Genomic DNA, 12,538 nt, shown 5'->3' on the forward strand with positions numbered 1-12,538 from the left:
CTAAACCTAGTGGCTTTCCAGCTCCCGTGCATATGCAATAATTTGTACTCGGAGATGCGCAGTGACCTCTTTTTTTCAGAGCAAGAAATGTTTTCATTAAAAATAAAATAGCAGATACATCAAGACATTTCCTCTTGTAAAGCCTCATGTCCTGAATATCAAGTAGGACTAGCCAGGCTGTACAAAGCTGTCTGATGGTGCCACACAGATAAAACCAGAGAGCCTGAGAGGAGATTGGGCTGTTGTGTAACAGATAAACCAAACCTCATGGGCTCTGGAACTTCCATAAACACATCACAGGACCAGGGAATGTCTGGGCTTGGAAGGGACCTCAAACCCCACCCAGTGCCACCCCTGCCACGGCAGGGACACCTCCCACTGTCCCAGGCTGCTCCAGCCCCGTGTCCAACCTGGCCTTGGGCACTGCCAGGGATCCAGGGGCAGCCACAGCTGCTCTGGCAATTCCAGCCCAGCCAGGAATTCCCAGTTCCCAATCTCCCATCCATCCCTGCCCTCTGACAGTAGGAGCCATTCCCTGTCCCTCCAGGCCAATGTCCCATCCATCCCTGCTCCCACACATTCCCTGTGTTCTGTGCCTCCATCCCTTGGAAATCCTCTCTCCGTCTTTCCTGAAGCTCCTTCAGGCACTGGAAGGCCACACCTGGGTGACCCCAAAGCTTCTCCTCTCCAGGTGAACATTCCCAGCTCTCCCAGCACAGCTGCTCCATCCCATGGATCATCCTGGTGCCTCCTCTGGGCTCTCCCCAGCAGCTGCAGCTCCTCCCTGTGCTGGGCCCCGGGCTGGAGCCAGGATTCCAGGTGGGATCTCACCTGAGAGGGGCAGAGGAGCAGAATTCCCAATCCCTTTCCTGCTGCCCACGCTGGGCTCAGCCCAGCCCGGGGGGCTCTGGGCTGGGGCAGGTCCAGCTCTCACCCACAGCACCCCCAAATCCTTCCCCAGCTGCTCTTCCCAGCCCAAGTGACCCCAGGGGCAGCACCAGCTCCTGGCCTTGCTAAACTTTACCAGATTCCCCAGGGCCACTCCTGGAGCGTGCCCAGGTCCCTCTGGGAGTGTCCTGCCCCCTCAGCTCGGTGTCCCCTCGCTGTGCCGAGGCTCCCTGGGTCCCTGCCCTGCTGAAGATGCCCACAGGGACCCTGGGGGACCCTGAGGTCACCTCTGGTCACTGGTGGCCAGCAGGACTCTGACCACGGCCCAGCATCCCCGTGGCTGAAGTGAAACACCTTCTAACAATCCAATCCAAGTCAGGGCCTGCAGGGATTTTAGGACCAAAAAGCTCCGTTTTTACCCGTTCACTCCCGCCCCCTCTCACGTGAAGCTGCGTTGTCCCGTTGGCACTGTGAATATTTCTAACTCTGGATTCAGGTGATCCCTGATCCAGGAGGGAAGGAGCAGGCTCAGGCTGCTGAAATCCTTTGCTGGGAAATATTCACCATGGGCACACCAGCCAGGAGCAGCAACAAACTCGTGGAGACACCCAAAAGAGCACTCCCAGCTTGAGATCAGCCCGTGTGAGCAGCTCTGCTCTCGCTGGAACCGCTGGAAGCAGAGCTCAGAAACCACGGAATTGGTGATTCCCAGCATCCTGAGGAGCCAGCATTGATCTGCTGCCACCAAAGCGTGGCTCCTGTGACCAACGGGCCTCGTTGGTTACAAATTGTGTTTGAAATTTCTGAACTGTTGGAGCTGGCTGAGCCCTCCAAGCCCGGAATTGGGAATATTTTAACAAATAGGAGCTGTCAAGTCTGTTCAAGGCGATGCACAAACTCCTGCTGCTCCTTCTCTGACAGAATTCAGGTCATTGCCAAAGAATGGGCATAATAGCTCACAAGTCCCCGAATTCTCCATTAATTCAGGATAAAAAATAATTCATCTGAAAAGCCACACTGCTAATTACTCTGATTTAAAGAGCATTTCAATTACCTAATTGAGGCCCAGAAATAGTGCACTCAATTTAGGTGGTCAGTCACAGTTCAGGAATAATGAATAGTAAATGATTAACAGCCAGCCCAGAAACACTCATAATTGTAAAATGATTCCTCTGCACCAGCCAGGGGACGGCTGGCAGCGAGGGGCAGGCACTGGCCCAGCCTGCTCCCGGGAATGCTGCCCCAGGCAGGGCAGCTTTCCCCGCGTGTTCCCCAAAGGGGCTTTGGCCCTCCGAAAGGCACAGAGAGGATTTTTCACAGGTGCTGCAGCCAGAGCTCTGTGTTTGGTTGTTTGGGGTATTTCTTAGTGGATAGGGGCAATTTATCCTGGGTGAGCCAAACTCGTCATGGCATTTGCACAATGAATCAATCCTGGGGCTGCTGTGGGGGAGCTGGGCTGGGGGGACACATCCAGGGCTGGGGGGACACATCCAGGGACATCCAAACACATCCAGGGCTGGGGGACACATCCAGGGCTGGGGGGACATATCCAGGGACATCCAAACACATCCAGGGCTGGGGGACACATCCAGGGCTGGGGGGACATATCCAGGGACATCCAAACACATCCAGGGCTGGGGGACACATCCAGGGCTGGGGGACACATCCAGGGCTGGGGGGACACATCCAGGGCTGGGGGGACATATCCAGGGACATCCAAACACATCCAGGGCTGGGGGACACATCCAGGGCTGGGGGACACATCCAGGGCTGGGGGGACACATCCAGGGATGGGGGACACATCCAAGGACATCCAAACACATGCAGGGCTGGGGGGACACATCCAGGGATGGGGGGACACATCCAGGGACATCCAAACACATCCAGGGCTGGGGGACACATCCAGGGCTGGGGGACACATCCAGGGCTGGGGGGACACATCCAGGGACATCCAAACACATCCAGGGATGAGGGACACATCCAGGGCTTGGGGGGACACATCCAGGGATGAGGGACACATCCAGGGACATCCAAACACATCCAGGGACATCTGAACCCATGCAGGGCTGCCAGGAAGACAAGGAGAGGGAGCAGCCTCAGTCTGGGCCAGGGCAGGCTCAGGGTGGGCAGCAGCAGGAATTTCCCCATGGAAAGGGGGCTCAGGCCTTGGCACTGCCCAGGGAGGGTTGGAGTGCCCATCCCTGCAGGTGTCCCAGGATGCCATCAATTAGTAGTTAATAATTAGCAAATAATAACCAAGCTAATAGCTAGATAACGTTAGCAATAAGCATTCATAACTAAAGCACAAAATTAAGGCAAAGAAAGGAGTTCAAATTCTTCTGCAAAGAGCTTAAGCCAGCGAAAAGTCACCTTCAGATTGGGCAAAATATATTCAAGGTTTTTTCTACAACTCCTGACCCCTCCCAGAGGGAAAGGAGAATGAAGGAAAATCTTACAGCAGAGATGTTCCATTTCAATTATTCCAAAAAAATAACAAAAAAAAATAAAAAAAAAAATCAAAAAAAAAATCCCACAATCCCAGAATGGTTTAGGTTGAAAGAGACCTTTAAAGCTCATCTTGGTCTGCCAGGGCAGGGACACCTCCCACTGTCCCAGGCTGCTCCAGCCCCAGTGTCCACCCTGGCCTTGGGCACTGCCAGGGATCCAGGGGCAGCCACAGCTGCTCTGGGCAATTATTCTGAAGCTTAAAAAAAAATATGTTCTGAAAAATTATGTATATGTAAAATAAATTTATTTTGTGATGAATAAAGGTATTTTTATACAGCTCTGAAAATAATGCTGAAATTATTCAGAAAGTGCATTTTAAATTAGAGCCAACCAAATTCCCCCTGGAAATGGGAATGCCAGAGAACATCCCCAGGAGCAGGGCACGTGGGGATGCAGGGAGAGCACCTGGGAGGCTCCGAGCTCGCAGCCAGAGCTGAGCCTGTGCTCCTCGCTGAGCTCAGATAACCAGGTGCTGCTCTTATCTGCCTGGCTTTGCCTTTCCTTCCCCAGCCGTATAAATTATTCGCCATAGCAACCCCCCGTGCTAATAAGTTGTACTATTTAATTACATGTTGCATGAAGCAATTCCCATTTGTCAGTTTTCATGTTCCCACCTCAGAAATTCTGTTCTGACAAGGCACACCTTGCAGAAAGGGCGTGTCCCTCAGGTGTTTATCTGAATTCCCCCCTGTTGCTATCGGACACGAAATGAGCTCACAGAAGCTTGGGAAGTTCAAAAGAGAAAAGGACCCAGTTTTATTCCAGCATCTGGTATTTATACAATTCCAAAGGTGACCGTGGATTGGAGGATGGAATTGCCACCTCTCCAACCACACTGGTCCCAAGATCAACCCATCATTTCTCTCCACCCACAGAGAAATATGTAAATATTCTATTTATACATGAAATTGTTTGGAAAGCTCTGACTCTCAAATATGTAAACATCATCAGAAGGCTGAAGAAGTTTTATGAGAACTTTCAAACTTTCACAAGAACTATAAAAGAAAACTTAACACTTCTAAAAATCAGGGCAACACCCCCTCCCCTTGGTCCCAGCCCGCTGCAGGGAGCGGGGCTGGGGTGCCCCGGAGCTGCTGGGACACGGTGACAGCCTGGGGCTGGCAGGGGACAGGAGGGACTCATCCGTGCTCACCTCCCTCAGCACAGCTTCCTCTGGGGTCACACAGCCTTCCCCAGTGTCCTGGGCTGGCTCTACGATGCTTTTATCCCCAATTGTCTGTTCAGTTTTGCTGAATAATAAGTTTTGCTCCTTTAAGACTTGTTCCAGGAGTGAAGGGAGGGAGAAGAAGAGCGGAGTTTGTTTTCAGAAACTGCACTCACTCCTCCACGTTCCTGCTCCTGGACTGTGTTGTCTGCAGATGGACAGACAGTGAGACAGAGCTCTCCTTTGCTTTTAGTTAGTTTTAGCCAGCTGAGGCGAAGAAGTTCCCTGGACTGTGGCTTTTCCTTTCCTTTGGACCTGCTCGAACCTGCTCTGGACTGGACACCAAGAAAAGCACCAGGAGCTCGCCCCTGTGGCCCAGCGGGGCCTGGGCCGTGGCATTTCCAGCACTGGAGGGACTGCTCAGAGACTGAGTGAGCCGAGCTGCAGCCCAGGGAGGGGACTTTCTGAGTTGGTCCCTCTTTTGGAGCAGCAAGAAGTTTCATTGTTTAATATTGTTTAAGTTTTCTTGTTTAATTAGTTTAGGTTTTCTTGTTTCTCTTGTTTTCTTGTTTAAACAGTTTTTTCCCCTTTTCTCCAAGGAGGTATTTTTCCCTGAACTGGTTGTGGGAAGGGGCTGATTGAATCTGCCTTCTAGAGGAACCCCTTTGGGGGTTCCCTCCCAAATTTGCCCTGAACCAGGACACCCAGGCACGGCAGCTCCCACGGGCTCCGGGACAAAGGGTGCTGCAATGGACACGCCGTGGTTTGGCTGGGAAGGGACCTCCCATCCCATCCAGCACCAGGGATGGCACCTTCCACCATGCCAGGGGGCTGCAGCCTGGCCCTGGGCACTGCCAGGGCTGGGGGAGTCCTTGTGGGGGCTCTGCTGATTCGTATCCAGGGCTGGAGGCAGCACATTAATGTGCTACAGCGGCTCTGGGGAAAGGCGCTGGCAGCTGTTACTGAATTAGGGAAAAAATCCTCTCCACAACGTGAAGGTTTATTAACATTTTTCATCAGACTTAAAAGGTTCTCTGCTCTCAAGGATTAGAATGAAATTGATGAGAGGGGACAGCTTCATTAAATCAAAAGTTAGCTTTTGAAAACTTTATACCATGGTGTCTGCTGGAGAGTTCTGAGCCTGGCACCTGCCCGGGCCTGCAGTTCCCCCAGAATGGATTGTCCTGGCAAGGGCTCACCCCTCTGGGCAGGGCTCCCAAAAGGGTCTGCATCAGCCAGTGGGATGGCCTGGCAGGGTCCTTCCTGCGGGGCGATGCTGGAGAGCGTCTCCTGATCCAAAAAATCCCATAGGATCCTGATGGGATCCTTCCTGTGCGGTGATGCTGGACAGCATCTCCTGATGCAAAAAATCCCAGAGGCTCCTGATGGGATCCTTCCTGCGGGGTGATGTTTAACACCATCTCCTGATCCTTGATCCAGAGGATCCTGGAGGATCTGTGCAGCAGAGGCTCCCGATGGGTCCCTTCCTGCAGGGTGATGCTGGACAGCATCTCCTGATCCCAAAATCCCAGAGGATCCTGATGGGATCCTTCCTGTGGGGTGATGTTTAACACCATCTCCTGATACTTGATCCAGAGGATCCTGGAGGATCTGTGCAGCAGAGGCTCCTGATGGGATCCTTCCTGTGGGGTGATGCTGGACAGCATCTCCTGATCCCAAAATCCCAGAGGTTCCTGATGGGACCCTTCCTGCAGGGTGATGTTTAACACCATCTCCTGATCCCAGAGGTTCCTGATGAGATCCTTCCTGTGGGGCGATGCTGGACAGCATCTCCTGATCCCAAAATCCCAGAGGCTCCTGATGGGACCCTTCCTGCAGGGTGATGCTGGACAGCATCTCCTGATCCCGGGGGAACCCAGGGGATCCCGGGGATCCTGGAGGATCCCTGCCCACCTCTCAGGGACACACCGGGGCTCTGTGCCCAGCCGGCTCCCGGACTGTGCGGGACAGAGCCAGCCCTGGCCGGGCAAACCCCAAATCCCGGCCCTGCCTCTGCCCAGAGCCCATCGCCCTGCGGGGACAGGAGCCCTCAGCGTCCCCAGCAGGTTCCTGCTGCCCCAGGGCTGTCCCTGCCCGGACACGCCAGAATTTGGGAGGAACGAAGCCTGGGAAAAGGCGGGGAGGGGGTGCGAGGGGACAGCTGTCACAGCAATGGTGGCAGCACCTCCGGGCTCGCTCACACTCCAGGATTCATTTTGAACAGCAGGGAAGTTCTTAGCAAAATAGCCCGAATTTCAGGTTTCTCAGCAATTGGGAGGGGTTTTTTACCTTTAAAGGCAGTGATGGATGTGTGACACCAGAGCACAGTTAATGCCACACAAATCCGTGTTTGGCTTTAGTCTGTGACCTGCCATTCCACTGGCTGTCCTTAGCAGGCTGATTTATCTGTTTTCAGAGGTGATAAATTGCAGAATATTAAGATAATGGTGTAGCATTCATTACTACTCAGCTGTTTATTACCAAAATTTAAATGTAATTTAATTTCAAGTGGAAAATAATGATCATTACCGGGACAAGCAAAGACAACTCATTACTCATCTCCATCAGCATTTTATTTAACAGAACTCAGACAACAAAAAAGAAAGATTTAGTAAGTGCATTTTGAATAAATGAAATATTAATGGCTGATCATGAAATAAAATACAGTAAGGCCCTGGCACAGGTGCCCAGAGCTGCCCCTGGGTCCCTGGCAGTGCCCAAGGCCAGGTTGGAGCAGCCTGGGACAGTGGGAGGTGTCCCTGCCATGGCAGGGGTGGGATGGGATTTAAGCTCCTTCCAACCCAAACCAGTCTGTGATTCTATAATATATTGCAGCTTTTAAAACAATAAAATTGCCTGAGTTTATCTTCACTGCTCAGGGTTTCTGTCAAAGTGTTTTTTTTTTTTTTCATTTTAAAGCACATTTCTTGTAAAAATTGTAATTGAAATACATCACAACTTTTTGAATCAATTTAGCCGATCTAGAAATTCTCTGCTTGAATTATTGCCAGAGAGAAGCCTCAGTAGTTCCCCCAGAGCCTCCCCTGCTGCCCCGCCATGGGGAACGGCCCCAGGCTGCCTCCTGGGAATCCCAGAGGGGGTTGGGTTAAAGGGACCTGAAATCCCACCCAGGGCCACCCCTGCCATGGCAGGGACACCTCCCACTGTCCCAGGTGCTCCAGCCCCAGTGTCCAACCTGGCCTTGGGCACTGCCAGGGATCCAGGGGCAGCCCCAGCTGCTCTGGCAATTCCAGCCCAGCCAGGAATTCCCAATTCCCAATCTCCCATCCATCCCTGCCCCCTGGCAGTGGGAGCCATTCCCTGTGCCCTGTCCCTCTGTCCTTGTCCCCAGCCCTCAGCAGGGCGGTGTCCCCGCTGTCCCCAGCAGTGCAGGGGCTGGGGGAGCACGGGTGGTTTATCTCCTCCTGATCACCTCCAGAAGGCTGCAGTGCTCTCTCCAGCCTTCCTACAGCCAGGAGTTCATTTCTCCTCGTCACTTTGTCCTTGCAGAAGTCCCCTGTGCCCGGCCCAGGAGCCCTGGGGCACCCCCAGCCCCTGGTGCCCCGAGCCGGGGCTGTGCCAGCACTGAGGAAGATGAAGATGGAGATGGAGAAGTTGAAGATGAAGACCTGCTCCTCCCTAACCTTGGCAGCCCTTCCCTGCTGTCCTGACCTACATTGCCCCCCCCTTTATTCTCCTCTCCCTGCTGCAGAAGCAGTTTATTTGCAGAATACATAAAAAGCCCTGAAAATACAGTCCATGACGATATTTCAGGCTGATGGTTTGCACTTTACAGGAGCCTTTAATCTTCCTTGGGATAAAGCAAAACCTAAATTACCAGCTGGGAAGTGCTGGGTGCTGGGCTCAGTGTGGGCCAGCTCTGGGCACACAGCCAGCCCTTTATTTGCAGGACAGAATAAAGTCCCCCCAAAAAGCTCACCCTTCATTTTTCTTCCCAAATCTCCCTGTCCATTGTCTTATTGGCTCAACTTGCAAACAATCAAAACTGGGATTAATATTGGCAAGAAAAAACTCCATGATTTCTTGGAACAAGTGAGGAATACTGCTTAAAATCACACTGCTATAAATGATCCTATTATGGCTCCAGTCCTGGAGAACCTTCCCAGGGTAAAGCTCATTTCTAAGCAGAGGCTCCCAGTTTTAGGATTGTAAATATTGAACAGCAGAGTTTGCACTGTGCATCCCCTGTGTGCAGCTGCAGCTGGTGGCACCACATTCCCAGTCCCAGCTGCTTTATTAAAATGACATTTTATAGGAACAGCACTTTTAATTGGCCAAGGCTCCTCTGAAGGCGTGGGGCTTTCTCTATCAGAATTTCATATTTACACTGAGTTTTATAATACACCTCTGCTCTTGCTGAGAAACCCACAGAACTTCCTATTTTCGGCTGAAGGAGGGGAGATTAAATGGGATTTTGGGAATTGGGAATTCCTGGCTGGGCTGGAATTGCCAGAGCAGCTGTGGCTGCCCCTGGATCCCTGGCAGTGCCCAAGGCCAGGTTGGACACTGGGGCTGGAGCAGCCTGGGACAGTGGGAGGTGTCCCTGCCCATGGCAGGGCTGGCACTGGGTGGGCTCTAAAAATTAGTTTGACAGTCAGTAAAATTAGTAATTCCTAAAAAAAACCACTTTGCCCTGTGTGCACACCCCACAGAGCAAGCTCCAGTTCCGCAGAGGTTTTGGGGAGCACTGCCCTGAATTTTGGGGCCTTGGACACTGCCAAGATGTAGCCTCGGTGTCTGTGTGCTGTTTGCACTGCCCCATCCCTCTGCTCTCCTCCCAGTTCCAGCTCTGGCAGCGGCAGGAGGGATCCCCTGGCTCTCCCAGGGCTTGATGTGTGCTGACAACTCCCTCGGTGTGCCCTGCCCAGCATCAGCAGTGCCCTGCTCTGAGGGATGGAGCTCTCTTCTGCTCAGAGCTGAGCAGGAAACTTGGCAGGAATTACTCAAGAGAAAGTGAGAAAATGCCAGAGCTGGGCTTGCCCCAGGACACACAGAAATGGGTGAGGTGTCTCAGTGTGCCTGTGGCTGTCACAGAATCACAGAATCACAGAATCACAGAACAATGAGGTTGGAAGAGACCTCCAAGATCATCAAGTCCAACCCATGCCCCGACAGCTCAGCTAAACTATAGACAAGTGCCACGTCCAGTCTTTTTTTAAACACATCCAGAGATGGGGATTCCACCACCTCCCTGGGAAGACAATTCCAGAACTTTATTATTCTTTCGGTGAATTTTTTTCCTAATATCCAGCCAATGTCCTTGCACCAGTCAAGGGGACGGGCCCAGGGCCAGGCTGGGAACGGTTCATGGCTCAGATAACAGCAGTCTCAGAGGCCGTGGGGTTTGTAAGACAGCAAGCAGCTGCCCTAGGCTAAGATGCTCCCAGGCTCTTTGTCACAAGGCAATATATATATTTATATTAACTTTCTCACCCAACAGGCTGATGTCACAGAGTTTGTTTTGCTTTTCTGAGCTGCCACCTTTACTTCTTTATACTGCAACGTGGATACTCTTGCCCAAGAAGACACATGTGTGTCTCTATGATAATATCAAAACTCTCAGCTTATTCTATTACAATCACATTACCACATTACTATATTATAAAACCATTACCTTATCTAATACAGTTTCTGATTCACTTAAGGCATATTCTTACCTATAACTACAGAAATATAAGTTTATGATTTCTCTGTTCAGTGTCTGTGCACCTTGCTTTCACATCAATCTAGGCTTCTCCTAAGGCTGTAAATCAAACCCTCCTGAGTCTGTGAGGATTTCATCTTTCCGATTCCCACAGCACAGCATCCTGCTCTCCATGGCTGTGTCTGCTGCTCAAGAAGGGAATAATCACAGAACCACCTAGTTTGGAAAAGACCTCCAAGATCATCAAGCCCAACCATTTAATAGGTATTTTATAGACTTTTTTTTTTTTTTAATGGGTAATTTTTCAACTTGAGTGCCCAGGTCTGGGGTGCTCAGCACAAGGAGGACATGGAGCTGCTGGAGCAAATTCAGAGGAGACCATGGGGATGCTCCAGTGGAGCCCCTCTGCTCTGGAGCCAGGCTCCAGGGAGAGCTGGGAATGCTCATCTGGAGAGGAAAAGGCTCCAAGGAGAGCTCAGAGCCCCTTGCAAGGCCTGAAGGGGCTCCAGGAGAGCTGGAGAGGGACTGGGGACAAGAACATGTTCCAGAACAGGACAGCACGGTGCTGGAAGGGCAGTGAATACCCCAAAGTTTAATTTGAGCAGGGGTTGTGGTCAGACTTTGGGAATTCCTCGCTGTAACCCTAATCCCAAGAGGAGTGAGCAGCTTCTCTTCTCTTCTCTTCTCTTCTCTTCTCTTCTCTTCTCTTCTCTTCTCTTCTCTTCTCTTCTCTTCTCTTCTCTTCTCTTCTCTTCTCTTCTCCTCTCCTCTCCTCTCCTCTCCTCTCCTCTCCTCAGAGCAGCTCCAGAGCCTTGTTTAAGAATTGCCATTTAGAATTTACTAAAAAGCATCAACAGTGCCAAGGCTGCAAACCCTACCATGTAATTAGGAGTTAAACTCAGCTCCCCACAGCAGCAAAGCACCGAGAAAACCCAGCCCTGTGGATATGTTAGGTATTTTAATTCCCTTTTTTATCCCAGCCTAAATGACTGTGTTCTATTACCAAAGGAATATTGAGACAGAAAGTAAATGCAGAGGGACACTCCTGAGTAGGCAGCTGTTCAGGAAAACAGTTTAATAAAAATAGCTACTGTGCTGCCTGGAAATCCTCCAGAGTCGGGCTGGAAAGCTTCTCCTGCACTTGATTTAAGGAAAAAGGCACAGCTCCCACCCACCTGCTCTTCCAGGACTGCATTTCTCTTTGCTCTCCCACTCTTCCATGACCTCAATATTCCGGTTGTCTTCCACTCTCAAGGAGATTAAATAGCAGAAAGATCTTCAAAGAAGTTTAGTACAACTCAAATGCATTTGCAGCTGATGCATAATGAAATCGCTGCTGTCAGATGGTGCAGATAGAGGGATTCAAAAGTAATTTGGGGATATTTGTGCAAGGCCACCACCATTAAACCCAACAGCAGAGAAATCCCTATAGAGGAGCTGCTGAAAGCTGAGAACAACAGCCAGAGGAGGCACCACCCTATTCAAACACCATTTCTCATGTTTTACTCACCTGCTGCCAACCAGCCACTGGCCTCAATGAAGGCTGATAGGAAATAATGGAGCATTGATTTTATTTCAACATGGAAGAGTGGCTTTAATTGAGAAAACCCCCGGACAGCCCTGCAGCGTCCAGGCCACCAGGAGAACCCAAGTCCTGAGGGCTCAGCACAAAGCCTGCGTGGGGTTTGGAGACACCTGACCGGGAGAAGGGCAGGGAAGGGCAGGGAAGGGTTGGGAAGGGCAGGGGAAGGGTTGGGAAGGGCAGGGAAGGGCAGGGAAGGGTTGGGAAGGGCAGGGAAGGGCAGGGGTCAGCAGGGGAAGATCTGCCCCGAGGTGGAAGCCAGCCCTGACTGCTCCTTCTCCAGTCAGCACCACCCCAGGCTGGCTGTGGCCCCCCAGGTCCCAGTGCCACCCTCCAGCAGGCCCAGCTCAGCCCAGGCTGCCCCGAGCACTGGGCCATCCCCACAGCTGGCCCCTCAGCCCTGCCCCAGTGCCCTGCTGTGCTGGGGTTTGTACCAGGGCAGCCCGGGCACCCCCCAGCACAGCCGGGGCCGGGGCTGGCTGTACTGCTCCCGGGGTGCCAGCTGCACGGGCTAACGAGCCACCGAGGCCAGCACTAATTAATTAACGTGTGATCCACACTCACTGCAAATGGCCCGGGGCCACTCTGCTCCCCTGGTCACCTCCCGGGGTGTCACACCTGCAAGGGCACAGCCCTGCACTGCCCTGAGCTGCTGTGGAGTGGGGACAGCCACACACCGCTGCTCTGGGGTCAGGGTGGGCTCTGGGGTCAGCATGGGCTCTGGGGTCAG

The sequence above is a fragment of the Vidua macroura genome, chromosome 6, assembly GCF_024509145.1.
Source record: "Vidua macroura isolate BioBank_ID:100142 chromosome 6, ASM2450914v1, whole genome shotgun sequence".
In the NCBI taxonomy this organism is placed as follows: domain Eukaryota; kingdom Metazoa; phylum Chordata; class Aves; order Passeriformes; family Viduidae; genus Vidua; species Vidua macroura.